Consider the following 18,207-nt stretch of genomic DNA (forward strand, 5'->3'; position numbering starts at 1 on the left):
CCTCTGTGCTTCTTCTCTGGGTACACATCTGCGGATCACTCCGTCTGCACATCTCTTAAAGAGATATGGTTCATCCCAGAGGTAGTACTTGGCATCTGAAATTAATTTCTTTCTTTGCACTCTGCTGTACTCCTGGGGTATGAACCTCACAGCTTTATAATTTGCAATATCTGCAAACCATGGAGCTTCCTGAATGGCAAAGAGTTGCTCATCTGGGAAAGTCTCAGAGATCTCAGTAGAAGGGAGGGACGCCCCAGCTACTGGTTCTATTCGGGACAGATGATCAGCTACTTGGTTCTCTGTCCCTTTTTTGTCTCTTATTTCTATATCAAACTCTTGCAGAAGCAACACCCATCTTATAAGCCTGGGTTTTGAATCCTGCTTTGTGAGTAAGTATTTAAGAGCAGCATGGTCAGTGTACACAACCACTTTGGATCCCACTAGATAGGATCTAAACTTGTCAATGGCATAGACCACTGCAAGTAACTCTTTTTCTGTGGTTGTGTAATTCTTCTGTGCGTCATTTAGAACATGGCTGGCATAATAAATGACGTGCAGAAGCTTGTTATGCCTCTGTCCCAACACTGCACCAATGGCATGGTCACTGGCATCACACATTAGTTCAAATGGCAATGTCCAGTCTGGTGCAGAGATGACTGGTGCTGTGACCAGCTTAGCTTTCAGGGTCTCAAATGCCTGCAGACACTGTGTGTCAAACACAAATAGTGTGTCAGCAACTAGCAGGTTACTCAAAGGTTTTGCAATTTTCGAAAAATCCTTTATAAACCTTCTGTAGAATCCTGCATGCCCCGGAAAGCTTCTGATTGCCTTAACATTGGCAGGTGGTGGTAATTTTTCAATTACCTCTACCTTTGCCTTATCCACCTCTATTCCCCTGCTTGAGATTTTGTGCCCAAGGACAATTCCCTCAGTCACCATAAAGTGACATTTCTCCCAGTTTAAAACAAGGTTAGTCTCTTGGCACCTTTTCAGGACAAGTGCTAGGTGATTAAGACAGGAGCTGAATGAGTCTCCATATACTGAGAAGTCATCCATGAAGACTTCCAGGAATTTCTTCACCATATCAGAGAAAATGGATAACATGCATCTCTGAAAGGTTGCAGGAGCATTACACAGACCAAAAGGCATCCTCCTGTAGGCAAACACGCCAGAAGGGCAAGTAAATACTGTTTTCTCTTGGTCCTGAGGATCTACTGCAATTTGGTTGTAACCTGAATAGCCATCTAAAAAGCAGTAATAATCATGACCAGCTAGTCTTTCTAGCATTTGGTCTATGAATGGTAAAGGAAAATGATCCTTTCTGGTGGCTGTATTGAGCCTTCTGTAGTCAATACACATACGCCACCCTGTGACTGTTCTTGTAGGAACCAGTTCATTTTTTTCATTATGAACCACTGTCATGCCTCCCTTTTTGGGGACAACCTGGACAGGGCTCACCCAGGGGCTATCAGAAATAGGATAAATAATCCCAGCCTCTAGTAATTTAGTGACCTCTTTCTGCACCACCTCCTTCATGGCTGGATTTAGCCTCCTTTGTGGTTGGACCACTGGTTTGGCATTATCCTCCAACAGGATCTTGTGCATGCATCTAGCTGGGCTAATGCCCTTAAGATCACTTATGGACCACCCAAGAGCTGTCTTGTGTGTCCTTAGCACTTGAATCAGTGCTTCCTCTTCCTGTGGATTTAAAGCAGAGCTTATAATCATTGGAAAAGTGTCACCCTCTCCCAGAAATGCATATTTCAGGGATGGTGGTAGTGGTTTGAGTTCAGGTTTGGGAGGCTTATCCTCCTCCTGAGGAATTTTCGAAAATTCCTTTGTTTTCTCTGGTTCTTCTTGATCAGGTTGAGCATCTTTGAAGATGTCCTCAAGCTCTGATTCTAGGCTTTCAGTCATATTGATCTCTTCTACCAGAGAGTCAATAATGTCAGCGCCCATGCAGTCATTTGGTGTGTCTGGATGCTGCATAGCTTTTACAGCATTCAACTTGAACTCATCCTCATTGACTCTCAGGGTTACTTCCCCTTTTTGCACATCAATGAGAGTTCGTCCAGTTGCTAGGAAAGGTCTTCCTAGAATGAGAGTTGCACTTTTGTGCTCCTCCATTTCCAGCACCACAAAGTCAGTTGGAAAGGCGAATGGCCCAACCTTGATAATCATATCCTCTATTATGCCTGATGGATATTTAATGGAGCCATCAGCAAGTTGGAGGCATATCCGGGTTGGTTTGACTTCTCCAGTCAACCCAAGCTTTCTGATAGTGGATGCAGGTATTAGATTGATGCTTGCTCCAAGATCACATAGGGCTGTCTTGGTGCAAGCACCTTCTAATGTGCATGGTATCATAAAGCTTCCTGGATCCCGAAGCTTTTTTGGTAAGCTTTTCATAATGACTGCACTGCATTCTTCAGTGAGAAATACTTTTTCAGTTTCTCTCCAATCCTTCTTATGACTTAAGATTTCTTTCATGAACTTAGCATAAGAAGGTATTTGCTCAAGTGCCTCTGCAAACGGAATCTTTATTTCAAGAGTCCTTAGATAGTCTGCAAAGCGGGCAAATTGCTTATCCTGCTCCGCTTGGTGGAGTTTCTGAGGATAAGGCATCTTGGCTTTATATTCTTCAACCTTAGATGCTGCAGGTTTATTCCTTACAGAAGTGGTTGAAGAAGCCTTGTTAGAGGGATTACTGTCAGCACTCTCAGGTGTCTGATCTTCCCTTGGCGTCTGAACGCCAACTTTTCCCCCTTTTCTGGCGTTTGAACGCCAGAACTGGGCAAGGAATGGGCATTTAACGCCAGCTTTCCTTCCCTTTCTGGCATTTGAACGCCAATAACATTCCTCTCTGGGCTCTTACTGTCCTCAGAGGGATTTTGAACAGTGGTTTGGTTATCCTCTGTCAATTGTTCCTTGTTTGGCTTTTTGCTCTTTTGAGCAGTGGTATTCAGTGTCTTCCCACTCCTCAGTTGAACTGCTTGACATTCCTCTGTTATCTGTTTAAATATTTGCTGTTTTGCTTGATTCAACTGCAGTTCTATGTTCTTGTTAGCAACTTTAGTTTCATGGAGCATTTCTTTGAATTCTGCTAACTGTTTTGTCATCAGAAGCAATTGTTGATTAAGCTCAATCATCTGTTCTTGAGGATTAGGATCAGTGACTATTGTCATGACTTTCTCTTCTGGAGAGAACTCATTGCTAGAGTACAAATATTGGTTTCTAGCAACAGTGTCTATAAGCTCTTGAGCCTCTTCAATTGTCTTCCTCATGTGTATAGATCCACCAGCTGAGTGGTCCAAAGACATCTGAGCTTTTTCTGTAAGCCCATAGTAGAAGATGTCTAACTGTACCCACTCTGAAAACATTTCAGAGGGGCATTTTCTTAGCATACCTCTATACCTCTCCCAGGCATTATAAAGGGATTCATTATCCTCTTGTTTAAAGCCTTGGATGTCCAGCCTTAGCTGTGTCATCCTCTTTGGAGGGTAAAAGTGATTCAGGAATTTGTCTGATAACTGTTTCCATGTCTTTATGCTTGCTGTAGGTTGGTTATTCAACCACCTTTTAGCTTGATCTTTTACAGCAAATGGAAACAGTAATAGTCTGTAGACATCCTGATCCACCTCTTTATCATGTACTGTGTCAGCAATTTGTAAGAACTGTGCCAGAAACTCAGTAGGCTCTTCCTGTGGAAGACCGGAATACTGGCAATTTTGCTGCACTATGATAATGAGTTGAGGATTTAGCTCAAAGCTGCTTGCTTTGATGGGAGGTGTACAGATGCTACTCCCATATGCAGCTGTAATGGGGTTAGCATATGACCCCAGAGTCCTTTTGGACTGATCAATTCCACTTAGGTCCATAATGGATAAAGGGAAATGATATGGATTGCAAATAGATAAATTTTGTGTTTTTTTTTTGAATTAACTGAAAAAAATAAAATAAAACAAAAGGAAATTAAAATAAAAATTCGAAAATTAAAAAGAAAATAAGATCCAAGCAAATTGAGAACTGAATCAATTAGTTAATTAAAAAGATTTTGAAAATAGCAATTAGAAAGATATGATTGAAAAATTTTTATGAAAAAGATTTGATTTTTGAAAAGAGGAAAGAGAAAAACAACAAAATGACACCAAACTTAAAATTTTTAGAAAATCAAACACTAATTTTCAAAAATTTTTAAGGGAAAAACACAAAGAGGACACCAAACTTAGAATTTTTATGAATCAAAAAGGGACTAAGGACATGCAAAATCGAAAATTAAAAGAAAAGCAAAAACATGCAATTGACACCAAACTTAAAATATGAAACTAGACTCAACTAAAAGACTCTAAACCAACAAAAATAAACAGTCCTAATCTAAGCAACAAGATAAGCCATCAGTTGTCCAAACTCGAACAATCCCCGGCAACGGTGCCAAAAACTTGGTGCACGAAATTGCAATCACACTTTGCAATCCCGCACAACTAACCAGCAAGTGCACTGGGTCGTCCAAGTAATACCTTGCGTGAGCAAGGGTCGATCCCACGGAGATTGTCGGCTTGAAGCAAGCTATGGTTATCTTGTAATTCTTAGTCAGGATATCAGAAATTATCAGGATTGATTGTGAAAAACAAAAGAGCATGAAATAAGTACTTGTTTTGCAGTAATGGAGAATAGGTTGAGGTTTTGGAGATGCTCCATCTTCTGAATCTCTGCTTTCCTACTGTCTTCTTCTTCAAGCACGCAAGGCTCCTTCCATGGCAAGCTGTATGCAAGGGTTTCACCGTTGTCAGTGGCTACCTCCCATCCTCTCAGTGGAAATGTTCAACGCACCCTGTCACGGCACGGCTATCCATCTGTCGGTTCTCGATCAGGCCGGAATAGAATCCAGTGATTCTTTTGCGTCTGTCACTAACGCCCTGCCTTCAGGAGTTTGAAGCTCGTCACAGTCATTCAATCATTGAATCCTACTCAGAATACCACAGACAAGGTTTAGACCTTCCGGATTCTCTTGAATGCCGCCATCAGTTCTAGCTTATACCACGAAGATTCCGGTTAAAGAATCCAAGAGATATCTACTTAATCTAAGGTAGAACGGAGGTGGTTGTCAGGCACACGTTCATAGTTGAGAATGATGATGAGTGTCACGGATCATCACATTCATCCGGGTTAAGAACAAGTAATATCTTAGAATGGAAGCAAGCATGATTGAATGAAAAACAGTAGTAATTGCATTAATCCATCAAGACACAGCAGAGCTCCTCACCCCCAACCATGGGGTTTAGAGACTCATGCCGTGGAAGGTACACAAAGAAACGTGTAAAGTGTCATGAGGTACAGATACAATGTCAAAAGATCCTATTAATAGTAAGCTAGTAACCTAGGGTTTACAGAAATGAGTAAATGACAGAAAAATCCACTTCCGGACCCACTTGGTGTGTGCTTGGGCTGAGCATTGAAGCTTTCATGTGTAGAGACTAATTCTGGAGTTAAACGCCAGCTTTCATGCCAGTTTGGGCGTTTAACTCCAATTCTCATGCCAGTTCCAACGTTAAACGTTGGAATTCTCACGCCGGTTTGGGCCATCAAATCTCGGGCAAAGTATGGACTATTATACGTTGCTGGAAAGCCCAGAATGTCTACTTTCCAATGCCGTTGAGAGCGCGCCAATGGGGCTTCTGTAGCTCCAGAAAATCCACTTCGAGTGCAGGGAGGTCAGAATCCAACAGCATCTGCTGTCCTTTTCAGTCTCTGAATCAGATTTTTGCTCAGGACCCTCAATTTCAGCCAAAAAATACCTGAAATCACAGAAAAACACACAAACTCATAGTAAAGTCCAGAAAAGTGAATTTTAACTAAAAACTAATAAAAATATACTAAAAACTAACTAGATCATACCAAAAACATACTAAAAACAATGCCAAAAAGCGTACAAATTATCCGCTCATCATAGCCATTGACAACGGTGATGCCCTACATACAGCTTGCCATGGAAAGGAGTAAGAAGGATTGGATGAATGTAATAAGAAAGTAGAGATTCAAGAGAAGCACAACATCTCCATACGCCTATCTGAAATTCCCACTATTGATTTACATAAGTATTTCTATCCTATTTTATTTTCCGTTTATTATTAATTGTCGAACTCATCATAAACCATTTAATCTACCTAACTGAGATTTACAAGGTGACTATAGCTTGCTTCATACCAACAATCTCTATGGGATCGACCCTTACTCACGTAAGGTATTACTTGATGACCCAGTACACTTGCTGGTTAAGTTGAACGGAGTTGTGATCACATATGCCAAAGAGCCATTAAGTAAATCTCATGCAAATACAAAGAGGGCAAATCACAATTTCGTCCACCAAAGACTTAGGAGACACAGAACCTCCATGGGAAAGACAAGACATAGAGCCTCCTTCCAAGACGGTTGAAATTGATGCTGAAGAGGGTGTACAACCTCCAAAGCATATCATAGTTGAAGACTTGGAAGAGGTTGATCAAGAGATGGAGATTCAAGAAGAAGAAGCACAACCTCCCATGCCCTTGGAAAGCAATGAAAAGGAGATTGAATTGAAAGAGAGCTACCAAGAGGAAGAGGTTGAAATTGAAGAAGTTTGCAAAGAGGTGGTAATTATCAGAGAAGAGCACAAGGGAGTGGAGCTTGCAATTTCATTAAAGATACCTCCCCCTAAGTCGCCATCATCCTTCACAACATTCAAGTGGGTAAAATTCATATCCCATAGCTTTCTAATCCCACTTGAATATGGGCTACTGGAGACGGATGGTCAACTTAGAGTTCTTTGTGGCATTAAGAGTAAAAGGAAGATGGTCAGTGGTAAGAATTGTCCTGCAAGGTTCATCATGGTTGGAAGCTTTAAGCTTAAACGTAAATGTTGGTATAGAGCTCAACTGAATGGGTCTAGGAAGTTGTTTGACCACTTTAGTGAGAATTCAGATTGCTTGCTACCCGGATGGAATCATGATAATCAACACGAAGACGGGTGTAAAAACAAGATTTGGGATCCTGAAATCTGTTCTGACATCCAACACCCCGAGAGCCTAAGAATATTTTTGAAGTTGCTCAAGGGTTTTACATGCCTAGTTTGGGACCTCGGAGGTTACTGGAATCACAAATACTGGTGGAGATTCCTGGATGAGTTCAAGCACAAGCCACCATAACAAGGAGCTCACAAAATGTCCAACTTAAGGACTTTAACTAAAAGTGCTAGGTGGGAGACAACCCACCATGGTATGATCGTTTCTTTTTCAATTTTATTTCGTTTTGTTTGTTTTTATTTTATTTTATTTTATTATATTGAACCTGGAGTTTTGCATCACATTCATATTAACAATGCATTCTGCATCTTTTCAGATTAAAAAAAAAGAGAGAAAAAGAAAAAAAAATAAAAAATAAAAAAAATATATAATATAAATAAATAAATAAAGGGGACAAAATTACCCCAATGTTAAGTTAATGAAAAAAATCAATTCACATGTAATAAATTAAAAAGAAAAAGTTGATACATGAGTATGGGAATTATACAAAAGTGGGAATTATGGGTAGCTAGGCATGAATTTAAAAGTATATAGAGTATATGTATATTAGGTGAGAGTTTAGGTTAATTAAAGATTCAATTTATAAAGCTCACTTAGCCATATATATACCTTTACCCTTACCTTAGCCCCATTACAACCTTGAAAAAGACCTCATGACATTTGCATTGGTATATTAAATATTGTTGATTGGTTAGATGAAGAACAAGGTTTAGAAAGCATGACTAGAGAAGAGTAGAGTGAATAACCCTATACACTTGAGAGATTAGAGTGATACACACTACCAGTGAGGGTTCAATGCTTGATTCTATGTTCCCTGCTTTCATGAGCTGTCTTCTTACAAGTTTACTTGCTTTTTATTGTATGATTTGAATTAGTGAAATCTGGTTTATGTTTGTCTTGAAGAGCTTATTTACTTTTAACCAAGTAGATAGAAACATTTTTTTGCATGTAGTTGCATTCATATAGATAGGTTGCATTTCATACATTATACCATTCCTCTTCATCTTTATAGTCTCTCTTGAGCTTAGCATGAGGACATGCTAATGTTTAAGTGTGGGGAGGTTGATAAACCACTATTTTATGGTTTATCTTGTACTCAATTGAGTGGTTTTTATTAACTCTTTACCCACTTATTCATACTATTTGCATGGTTTTATATTTCCTTCCTAATTATGTGTTTTGATTGAAAACATGCTTCTTTGATCTTATATTTGCTTATTATTAATCCTCTCTTATTACCATTAGATGCCTTGATATGTGTGTTAAGTGTTTTCAGAGATTATAGGGCATGAATGGCTCAAAGGATGGGAAGAAAGCATGCAAAAGAGGAAGGAATGCAAGAAGTTGGAGAAATTGCTAAGCTGTCCAGCCTGACCTCTCTGCACTCAAATAGCTATAACTTTAGCTACAGAGGTCCAAACGACACGGTTCTAGTTGCGTTGGAAAGCTAACGTCCGAGGCTTCGATTTGATATATAATATGATATAGTTTCCCTGACGCTAGGCGACGCGACTGCGTGATCTATGCGGCCGCGTCGCAATGACGAAAATCCAGCTTGGCCAAATTCGAAACCAGCGAATTCTGGACTGTTTCTGACCCAGTTTGCGGCCCAGAAAACACAGATTAAAGGCTATAAAGTGGAGGAATGCATCCATTCATAGGAGGCACTCATAATTCACTTTTTATAGTTTTAGATGTAGTTTTTAGTGAGAGAGGTTCTCTCCTCTCTCTTAGGATTAGGATTTAGGACTTCTCTTAGTTTTAGGAGTGACTCTCAATCCCAGGTTCTTTATTTTTATTTATTTTTCCAATTAAATTTATGAACTCTTTCATGTTATGATTTTCTTTGAATTAATATTATTTGAGATATTTCAGTTATTATTGCTTTCTTTTAATTACATGATTATTGCTTCCCATCTGAAGGCATTTTTATTCCAGCAGTTTCAATTTTCTTTCCTTTTGTCTTTGGTTAAATAATTGGTGACTCTAGAGTTATCAAACTCATTGTTGATTGAAAATTGGAATTCATCCACTTAACTTACCTTCATAGTTAGAGGTTAACAAAGTGGGAGAAAAATCCAATTCTCATCACAATTGATAAGGATAACTAGGAAAGGACCTCCAGTTCTTTTACCTTGCCAAAGGTTTATTTTACAGCTATTATTATTTTGTTTTACTTGTCATATAATATATTCCCACCTTACTTCCAAAACCCTAATTTTACCTTTTTTATAGCCAATAATAAGAACATATCTCCCTGCAATTCCTTGAGAAGACGACCCGAGGTTTAAATAGTCAGTTATCAATTTTAAAGGGGTTTGTTACTTGTGACAACCAAAACGTTTGTACGAAGGGATTTCTGTCGGTTTAGAGACTATATCTACAATGCGACTATTTTTATGAAATTCTTTACTGGCAAAAATCCTAACGTCAATACTCTTCAACTTAACAACGAAAAGGATTCTCGAAATGCGGGAGCCATGGAGGCACTTCAAGACCGTTTAAAACAACTGGAAGAAGAAGCCCTACATCAACGAGAGGCTGAGAAAGAACTACAAAGGGAGATAAAGCGACGCTGGGAATTGGAGGGCAAACTCCTAAAACTCAAAGCCGGTCTCAAGGCCAAAGCTAATCAATCCTCTCATGAGGATAGCTCCTACAAGGACCAAGATCTATTCACCAAAGAGATCAGGAAAGCTAAAGGTCCCAAAGGACTTCAAAGCTCCAGACATGACTCCGTACGACGACACATCAGATCCAGGTCATCATCTTAGCAATTTCAGAAGCAGGATGTATCTCACGGAGGCCTCAGATGCAATCCATTATTCTCCATCCAGAAGGACAAAGCCAAACACGCACCGAGCCTATTAGGAATCAAGCAAGGAGATTGAGAAAGCCTTCGCAACTACATGAAAGATTCAACAAAACATGTCTGGGAATACAAAATCTGCCAACAGAAGTAGCTTTCAGGGGCCTCATCAATGGTCTACATGAAGGACCTTTTAGCCACTCAATATCCAAAAAGCACCCAAACATCTCTGAACGAGGTACAAGAATGAGCAGAGAAGTACACCAACATGGAGGAAAACTCTCGATTGGGAGACAGCTCAAAAACTGGATTTTCCTAAACCACTAAGGGACAAGGATAAAGAGTCCAAGCAAAAAGAAGATCAACTCGGGGAGAAAACACCACAACTACACCCACCCCTTCGGGTTTCTCTTGTGGATGTCTACCGAGAAATATGCAACACTGAGAAGATCCCGCCACCTCGCCCAATCAAAAACAAAAGAGGTCAGACTCGTTGAAGGTCCACCTCACATCGAAGAGGTCGGACGCGCTGAAGGTCCACCTCACACTGAAGAGGTCGGACACGCTGAAGGTCCACCTCACATCGAAAGAGGTCAGACGCGTTGAAGGTCCATCTCACACCGAAGAGGTCGAACGCGTTGAAGGTTCCACCTCACACCAAAGAGGTCGGACGCGTTGAAGGTCCATCTCACCCCAAAGAGGTCGGACGAGTTGAAGGTCCACCTCACGCCAAAGAGGTCGGACAAAGTTGAAGGTCCATCTCACACCAAAGTGGTTGGACAAGTTGAAGGTCCACCTCACACCAAAGAGGTCGGACGCGTTGAAAGTCCACGTCACGCCAGAGAGGTCGGACGAGTTGAAGGTCCGCCTCACGCCAAAGAGGTCGGACAAAGTTGAAGGTTCCTCTCACACCAAAGTGGTCGGACAAGTTGAAGGTCCACCTCATGCCAAAGAGGTCGGATAAAGTTGAAGGTCCACCTCACACCAAAGAGGTCGGACGAGTTGAAGGTCCACCTCACACCAAAGAGTTCGGACAAGTCGAACGTCTCACACCAAAGAGGTCGAACGAGTTGAACGTCCACCTCACACCCCTGAGAAACATGTTTATGGAGGATTCGCAGGAGGAGGGATCTCTAAATCATCTCGCAAAGGACACCTCAAAGAGGTATATTAAGGAAGGGAGAGAGGTTTGAATAGGACAACGAGGTGCAAACAAGCCTTCTGAGATTTTGAAAATTCTTAGGGCAACCACCCATCCTTATCCGACCAAGGGAAAGTGAAAAGCTCATATTATACCTCGTAGTGGGAAGTCAGGTAATAGCCTCATCACTAGTTAAAGAAGACAAAAGTGGGCAACAACCCATCTACTTCATCATCAAGGCTTTACAAGGGGCCGAACTAAACTATCAAGAGATAGAGCAGTTTGCCTACGCCCTTGATGAGCGGATATTTTATACGCTTTTTGGGGGTATTTTCATGTAGATTTTAGCATGTTTTAATTAGTTTTTAATATATTTTTATTAGTTTTTAGACAAAAATCATATTTCTGGACTTTACTATGAGTTTGTGTGTTTTTCTGTGATTTCAGGTATTTTCTGACTGAAATTGAGGGAGCTGAGCAAAAATCTGAGTTAGGCTGAAAAAGGACTGCTGATACTGTTGGATCCTGACCTCCCTGCACTCGGAATAGATTTTTTGGAGCTACAGGAGTTTAATTGACGCGCTCTCAATTGGGTTAGAAAGTAGACATCCAGGGCTTTCCAGCAATATATAATAGTCCATACTTTGCGCAAAGATAGACGACGTAAACTGGCGTTCAACGCCAGTTCCATGCTGCAGTCTGGCGTCCAGCGCCAGAAACAGGTTACAAGTTGGAGTTCAATGCCCAAAACATGTTACAACCTGGCGTTCAACTCCAGAAACAGCCCAAGCACGTGAGAGGCTTAAGTCTCAGCCCCAGCACACACCAAGTGGGCCCCAGAAGTGGATTTCTGCACCAATTATCTTAGTTTACTCATATTCTGTAAACCTAGGTTACTAGTTTACTATTTAAACAACTTTTAGAGACTTATTTTGGATCTCATGACATTTTCAGATCTGAATTTTTATACACTTTGACGGCATGAGTCTCTAAACTCCATTGTTGGGGGTGAGGAGCTCTGCAGCATCTCAATGAATTAATGCAATTGTTTCTATTTCTCCATTCAAACGTGTGTGTGTTCCTATCTAAGATGTTCATTCGCACTTAATTGTGAAGGAGGTGATGATCCGTGACACTCATCACCTTCCTCAATCTATGAACGTATGCCTAACAAACACCTCCATTCTACATCAGATTGAATGAGTATCTCTTAACTTCCTTAATCAGAATCTTCGTGGTATAAGCTAGAACTGATGGCGGCCACTCTTGAGGATCCGGAAAGTCCAAACCTTGTCTGTGGTATTCCGAGTAGGATTCAAGGATTGAATGGCTGTGACGAGCTTCAAACTCGCGATTGCTGGGTGTGATGACAATGCAAAAGGATCAATGGATCCTATTCCAACATGATCGAGAACCAACAGCTGATTAGCCGTGCTGTGATAGAGCATCTGGACCGTTTTCACTGAGAGGATGGGAGGTAGCCACTGACAATGGTGACACCCTACATACAGCTTGCCATGGATGGAACTTTACAAACAATTGAGTTGAATATTACATTGCAGAAATTCAGAGGACAAAGCATCTCCAAAACTCCAACATATTATCCATTAATAAAGTAACAATTATTTATTTCATGCTCTTTTATTTTTCTAATAATTTCAACTGATAATTTTTATTTATATCCTGACTAAGAATAATAAAATAAATATAGCTTGCTTCAAACCAATAATCTCCGTGGGATCGACCCTTACTCACGTAAGGTATTACTTGGACGACCCAGTGCACTTGCTGGTTAGTTGTGCGGATTGCAAAAAGTGTGATTGCAATTTCGTGCACCAGCCCTCATACTCACCTCTCGATGACTCCACCCATACTTTCAAGCTCACACTATCAGAGTTTGAACCAACCAGTCCATAGAAGGCATCCTACAAAAAACAGACTTAGCAGAAAAAATTCTACAGTGGGCAGTCAAGTTATCCGAAATCGATCTTCGACATAAAGCTCAGACAGCCATCAAATCACAGTATCTGGCCGACTTTATTACAGAGTACACTGACACCCCGGGAAATCCTACAAAATGGAAACTCTACATGGACGACTCTTCAAACAAAATCGGGAGTGGTACAGGCGTAATTATAGAAAGTGATCAGGGAAGCCAAATCAAGCTAAATAACCAAGCTGAATACGAGGCACTACTGGCTGGTTTAAGACTAGCTAAGAAGGTAGGAGCTTACCATGTCCAGTGATTCACAAGTAGTCACCTCACAAATAGAAGAGAGCAACCAAACTGAGGATCCCACCAAAAAATACCTCGGGTAATTCGGGGGACCCTGGACAAAACCAGAGAACAGCTCGTATAATTCGGGGGACCCTAGACAAAAACAGAAAACAGCTCGGACATTTCAGGGAATATGAAGTCCGACACATACCTCGGGAGCAGAATGCCTGAGCTGATGCATTTTCAAAACTAGCCAACACCAAACCAGGGGGCAATAACAGAAGCCTCATCCAGGCTACATTACAAGACCACAACAAGGAAGGAAAACAAACCCTCTCCTCAGAGTCCAATGACACCAGCTCATAATTCTTCTCCTCATCCCTATCCCTACAAATTCTACGGAACCTCCTAAGTCGCACACAGTACTCAGGGTCAACCACAGTAACACGCATTAAAACTATGGAATCCAGTCAATCAGACATGCCGTCCGGGATCTTAGTAGACATCTCAACAATATTCTTTCAAGAAGACATAGGTCAACCATGGGGTTATTACCAAACAACTCGGACAAATAAGGAAACAACTCGGACAATAACAGCAAAACATCAGATATCAGATACAACAGTAAAAGAGAAACCCCAGGACTCACACGAAAGTCCAGGGGCACCCTTTGGAGGAAACAACATGGCAAGAACACAAAGAAGAGAAGCTGACAATCTATACCCAAACAGTCTGAACACCTCTCAAACAAAAGGTCAAAACAAAAGCTAGAACTTTTGTACAAAGGGAGTCAGGCAACAATAAGAAACAGAAACAGCAACCAAATCCTAAGCAAAACACACATTCTCCTCAAAGGCGAATACGCAAACTTTTTGCAAAAAGAACCAAAGTTCTTCAGATCAAAAGGGAGTTTGGGCTGAAGAGCTCCCACAAGTCCTATGGGCATATTGGACAACTCCACACTTCACCACGGGGGAATCACCCTTCCGATTGACTCGCAGAGTGGAAGCAATGATCCCAGTAGAGATCGAAGAAGGATACCCTAAAATGATCTTCTACAATAAAGAGGTCAACTCCCAAATCCAAAGGGAAGAGCTCGACCTACTCCCAGAAGTCTGAGAAAGAGCTCGGATCAGGGAAGAAGCGTTAAAACGTCGCTTGGCCTTAAAGTACAAACGAAAGGTAATGCAGAGAAGCTTCGCCAATAATGACCTCATCCCAATCCGAAATGATATCGGAACAAGTCGACCGGGAGAGGGAAAGCTAGCAGCTAATTGGAAACGACCCTGCCAAGTTGGTGTACGAAATTGCAATCACACTTTTGCAATTCCGCACAACTAACCAGCAAGTGCACTGGGTCGTCCAAGTAATACCTTACGTGAGTAAGGGTCGATTCCACGGAGATTGTCGGCTTGAAGCAAGCTATGGTTATCTTGTAACTCTTAGTCAGGATATCAGTAATTCTCAGGTTTAATTGTGATGAGTAAAAGGAGATGAAATAAATACTTGTTTTGCAGTAATGGAGAACAGGCTGAGGTTTTGGAGATGCTCTATCTTCTGAATCTCTGCTTTCCTACTGTCTTCTTCTTCAAGCACGCAAGGCTCCTTCCATGGCAAGCTGTATGTAGGGTTTCACCGTTGTCAATGGCTACCTCCCATCCTCTCAGTGAAAATGTTCAACGCGCTCTGTCACAGCACGGCTAATCATCTGTCGGTTCTCAATCAGGTTGGAATAGAATCCAGTGATTCTTTTGCGTCTGTCACTAACGCCCAGCCTTCAGGAGTTTGAAGCTCATCACAGTCATTCAATCATTGAATCCTACTCAGAATACCACAGACAAGGTTTAGACCTTCCGAATTCTCTTGAATGCCGCCATCGGTTCTAGCTTATACCACGAAGATTCTGATTAAAGAATCCAAGAGATATCTACTCAATATAAGGTAGAACGGAGGTGGTTGTCAGGCACACGTTCATAGGTGAGAGTGATGATGAGTGTCACGGATCATCACATTCATCAAGTTTAGGAACAAGTGATATCTTAGAATAGAAGCAAGCGTGATTGAATGAAAAATAGTAGTAATTGCATTAATCCATCAAGACACAGCAGAGCTCCTCACCCCCAACCATGGGGTTTAGAGACTCATGCCGTAGAAGATACAATGTAAAATGTGTAAAGTGTCATGATGTCCAGATACAATGTCAAAAGGTCCTATTAATAGTGAACTAGTAACCTAGGGTATACAGAAATGAGTAAATGACGTAAAAATCCACTTCCGAGGTCCACTTGGTGTGTGCTTGGGATGAGCATTGAAGCTTTCATGTGTAGAGACTTTTTCTGGAGTTAAATGCCAGCTTTTATGCCAGTTTGGGCGTTTAACTCCAATTTTTGTGCCAGTTCCGGAGTTAAACGTCGGGAATTCTAAAGCTGATTTGCAACACTGGTTTGGACCATCAAATCTCAGGCAAAGTATAGATTATTATACATTGATGGAAAGCCCAGGATGTCTAATTTCCAACGCAATTGAGAGCGCACCAATTGGGCTTCTGTAGCTCCAGAAAATCCACTTCGAGTGCAGGGAGGTCAGAATCCAACAGCATCTGCAGTCCTTTTTAGCCTCTGAATCAGATTTTTGCTCAGGTCCCTCAATTTCAGCCAGAAAATACCTGAAATCACAGAAAAATACACAAACTCATAGTAAAGCCCAGAAAAGTGAATTTTAACTAAAAACTAATAAAAATGTAATAAAAACTAACTAAAATTTACTAAAAAATACTAAAAAAAAATGCCAAAAAGCGTATAAATTATCCGCTCATCACAACACCAAACTTAAATTGTTGCTTGTCCCCAAGCAACTGAAAACCAAATAGAATAAAAAGAAGAGAATATACTATAGACCCCAAAATATCAAAGAAACTTAGCTCCAATTAAATGAACGGGACTGGTAGCTTTTTTGCTTCTGAACAATTTTGGCATCTCACTTTATCCTTTGAAGTTTAGAATGATTGGTGTTCATACCCTGGGTCGAGCTGTCCGACCCGGGATGATCGACAGACAAAGCGATCGACCTCTTTAGGTCAGGACAACCCGACTTCTCCTCAAAGAGCTCAGCCAAGTCACTGGAAAGCCCAAACGAAGGGCCCAAATAGAGGAATGCGCCCCAAAATCCAAGGGCAACCCAAGCCCATAGAGATAAAGGCGGTTCCCTTAAAGATGACCTCACTGAAAGATAAAGATAAAGATAAGATAAGATAACTAACTTATCTTATCCGCAGGAGGCCACATCTCACCATTATAAATACACTGGAGCACCCAGGTATAACTCATACTCTGATTCTACTCAATACCTGCTTAATACCCTTGCTAACTTAAGCATCGGAGTCCCTTGCAGGTACCCCCCACCCTCCGGGGACGAAGGATCAGCACCACCTCTAAGTCCAACAAGTCGGACACACCAGCTCCGGCCGTTGTACACCTGCCGGACACGTCGACTCCGACCAATACAGAAGATCTCGTCCGAGATCGACCTACAGTTTCAGGTAACCCTCGGAACATTGGCGCCATTGCCGGGGAACCTGGAAGTCATCCCATTAACATGGCGGATGACCATGACAACGACCACGATTCAGGTTTGGAAGACAGAACGCCGCATAAAAACACGGACACAATACTCAAAGATACTCCAGAAACCAACGAAGACAAAAATTCATCAAATCCAGGAGTAATAGAAGCACTTCAAAATCATTGGAGCAACTTGAGAAAGAAGCCCAACATCGACATGAAAAAGAAGAAGATCTACGCCGGGAGATAAGGCAGCGCCGAGAATTAGAAGATAAGCTTATAAAACTCGAAGCTGATCTCAAAACTAAAGCTACTCGACCATCCACAGAGGATAGCTCTCAGAAAGATCAAGATCCATTCACCAGAGAAATTATGAAGACCAAAATTCCAAAAGATTTCAAACTTCCGGATATGACTCTATATGACGGCACTTCGGACCTCAACCATCATCTCAGCAACTTCAGAAGTAGAATGTACCTCACTGACGCTTCAGATGCAGTTCGCTGCAAAGCCTTTCAAACAACTCTCACCAAGACAGCCATTAAATGGTTTGACAACTTACCTCCAAAATCCATCTCGAGTTTCGACGACCTGGCCAAAAAGTTCCTGGCACGATTCCCCATACAAAAGGACAAAGCCAAACACGCACCTAGCCTACTAGGGATCAAGCAAGGAGATCGGGAGAGCCTTCGCAACTACATGGAAAGATTCAACAAAACATGCATGGACATACAAAGTCTACCAACAGAAGCTGCCATTATGGGCCTCATAAATGGCCTGCGAGAAGGACCATTTAGCCAATCTATATCAAAGAGATACCCGACATCCTTAGACGAAGTACAAGAACGGGCGCAGAAATACATTAACATGGAGGAAAATTCTCGACTTGGCGAAGCCTCAAGGTTTGGTTCTGCCTACCGAGATAAAGAATCCAAGAAAAGGGAAGATCGCTCCGGAAAGAAAATCAAAAAATATCATAACTATACTCCTCTTAGGGTATCCTTGGTAGATGTTTACAAAGAAGTCTGTCATACAGAGAAAATCCCTCCAGCTCGGCCACTTAAAGGCAAAAGAGGAGGATGAAATCGGAATGAATACTGTGAATATCACCGACTTCGAGGGCATTCCACCAACGAATGCTTCGACTTGAAAAACATCACAGAACAACTAGTAAGAGAAGGAAAGCTAGATCGGTTTTTGGCCAATCGGGATGACGAACCAAGAAAAAGAAGAAGGGATGAGGATGTCGGACGATCTGAACGATCACCTCGCACACCGGAAAGACACGTTCACGTAATACACAGCGGATTTGCTGGAGGAGGAATCTCCAAATCATCCCGCAAGTGACACCTCAAAGAGGTGTACCACGTCGAAGGAAAAAAGGAAGCCCCAGACATCCCAGCAATCACGTTTACCAAGGA

The sequence above is a fragment of the Arachis hypogaea genome, chromosome 7, assembly GCF_003086295.3.
Source record: "Arachis hypogaea cultivar Tifrunner chromosome 7, arahy.Tifrunner.gnm2.J5K5, whole genome shotgun sequence".
Classification (NCBI taxonomy): Eukaryota; Viridiplantae; Streptophyta; class Magnoliopsida; order Fabales; family Fabaceae; genus Arachis; species Arachis hypogaea.